The 2,750-nt window shown below is 32.8% G+C and overlaps 1 pseudogene; it reads left to right on the top strand.

The window, feature by feature from the left end:
* The first annotated feature begins 247 nt into the window (after nucleotides 1-247).
* On the top strand, nucleotides 248-996 carry LOC148790000 (putative ATP synthase 24 kDa subunit, mitochondrial pseudogene; annotated as a pseudogene).
* The last annotated feature ends 1,754 nt before the right edge of the window (nucleotides 997-2,750 follow it).

Genomic DNA, 2,750 nt, shown 5'->3' with positions numbered 1-2,750 from the left:
GGCTTATACGTTGAGATTTAGTGGAGGGGTCCTTCTTGTTGTCTAAATGGTGGAGGATACTAGCAGTGCCTGTGTCGTCAAGCGCCATTAGCACTGCTATGGTCTCCACAACATTACAACCACCTCTCTTCCTTTCATCTCTGTCTCCTCTTTCTTCTTCTTCTTCTTCTTCCTCAATCATGGGTCATTGGCCACAGTATCTCTTGCTATAGCTGTTCAGTCTGGGGAGACAAAGATCTTTGTTGTTATGTCCGTTGAGCTTTTGCGGTTTGAGTTCTTGGAGAGGGAGCAGTCTCTCAGGGGTTCTTATATTGTTGGGTATAGAGGCTATTCACTACAGCAGCATGTTGCTCCAGTCCGTTTCTTTGCCAAACAAGCAGCACCAGTAGCATCTCCAGCCCTCAAGGGAGATGAGATGTTGAAGTACATCTTCTTGGAGGTTATGAAGAAATTTGATACAGTCCTGGGTGTACTTCGGAAGGAGAAGATCAGAATAGGTCCAAATGATCCAGCTGAAGTTGCTCAATATGTTAAGGTCATGAAGACTGTGAGAGAAAGCAGATTTGTACTCAGAATCCCAACGGATTCAGTACACAATTCAGACATGCACACAAGCTATTCAAGATGCTAACATATCTATTGAAGGAGATACGAATCAAGAGAGGCCTCACCCATGCCTTGGTGCAGAGGCTATGGTGATGGATGCATTGGAGAAAGTTGAGAAAGAGATCTAGAAGCCACTCCTTAGGTCTGACGAAAAGGGAATGGCTCTTCTTATGTCCAAATTTGATAAAATCAATAAGAAGCTTGGCATTTGGAGGGAAGATTTGTCAAAGTATGATAAGCGATTAGAACTTAAAATTGCTAAAGCCTAGTTGGAGGAGCTGAAGAAAGATGCCCTTGAAGCTATATATGGAAACTCAGAAGAAACGAGAGGAGTTCAAGGACGAGACAATGGTTGACATCAAGTAATTGGACATCAATGGATACACTTAGACTGAAACTTTTCGTCTTTTAGGTTTTATTTTAAAAATTTGAGGATTAGTGGAGAGCAAATTCAGTATTTCACTTTTTCATTAGTGTTATGTGGTGATGTCAATTGTCAGAAAACTTTGGGGCACTTTAAGACAATATGTCAACAGTAAGTTTAGAGTTAGTCAATTTCCTAAACCATAGGGGTACTTTAATAAATTTGCCCATATCCTTATTATAACTCATTTAAAAAGATAAGCAATCAAAGCAAGGTGTGCTGGATTAAAATTTTGCATTTCATTTTAATTGTTAATATATAAAAATACTTCTTATTTATTATATTTTTCTTTTTAGTATGATAATTAATATATAATATTAGAAATGTGAACAAATTTTGTTGACAAATTTGTGTTTTTTATATTTTTTATTTCTATCTATTTATGAGTTTTTATATAAAATTATGACTTCATCTATTGACCTATTTTGACTTGAAAGAAAAGGTGACCTTAATTTTTGGGAAACTTTAAATTTTCAATTCCATTTCCATAATTAACTTTAAAAATATTTTTTGTTTATCATGTACATTTATCTTTATTTAATTTTCTAAATTTATAATAACTTAGATATGTCAAAATGGTGTATAAATTTTATGCATTTTGTAACTACTTGTATTTCCATCTATTTTTTTAATTTGTATAATTTAATTAGGGCATCATTGGTTAACTCATTTTTTCCAAACAATTGGATTGTTATGGTGCAAGTCATGTAGGTTAGGCTAAGTTTGAGCTCAACCCTAGCCCAGCCTTATGCATTGGGCCTAAGGTTCAAGACCAAAATCAAGCCTAATTTGTCTGACCTGGGCCCAACCCACATTCGAATTTGATGCACTTAGGTTGGGTTTGGACTTAGTTTTCTTAATTAGCCCCATGACAAAATTTGACATATATGTATTTGTAAAATTGAATATGCATGCATGTATGCAAATGGATATGTATGTATGCATGTATGTACATAATAGTTGGGTCTGGCTTTAGCTACCTAATCATTAAGCATAGGCATAGGCCCAAGCTGGAGGGATGAAAATCCAAGCCAAAATATCTAAAATTATGAGCTGAATTGGTTCATGAGTCAAGTCCACCCAATTTTCACCCCTATTGACCATTGACCACAAATTAGATGCAAATGCAATTTTCACTTCAATTTAGTTTACTTTTTGTTCTATTTCTACCATTATTGAAAAACGACTCTTATTTATCGCACTTATTTTTTGTTCAATATGATAAATACATAATATTGGAGATGCATCCAAGTGTTTTTATGAAAATTCTATGTTTTCAATATTTTTGTCCCTATCCTTTTTAAAATTTTTATTATTTAATTGACATGATGGGTTGATCAATTTGATCTAAAAGGTTGAACCATTGACCCACCACTTGAATCGGATAATGGTTTCATTTCTAGGTCAATATTAAATCATGTATTTCATTTGCATCATTAATAAAAATACTTCTTGCTTATCATACTTATTACTGTTTAATAATGATAAATATATAATATTATAAATGTGTTTAAATTTTTTCACAAAATTTTGTAATTATAGTATTTATATTTTTACTAATTTTTAATTTTTATTATTTAACTATGAGACTCTTGGATGACCCATTTGAGACTATTAGTTTTCAACATATGTTTTATATTATTAAAAATATTGGATATTGATTTAATAGTAGAATTAATTGGTGAAAAACAAAAATACTTCAAATAAAGCATCAAAGGAG

The sequence above is a fragment of the Nelumbo nucifera genome, chromosome 8 (assembly GCF_055504915.1).
Source record: "Nelumbo nucifera cultivar China Antique chromosome 8, China Antique-T2T, whole genome shotgun sequence".
Taxonomy (NCBI): domain Eukaryota; kingdom Viridiplantae; phylum Streptophyta; class Magnoliopsida; order Proteales; family Nelumbonaceae; genus Nelumbo; species Nelumbo nucifera.
Note: the sequence above shows the minus strand (reverse complement) of the source record. Positions and strands in the feature narration are given on the sequence as shown.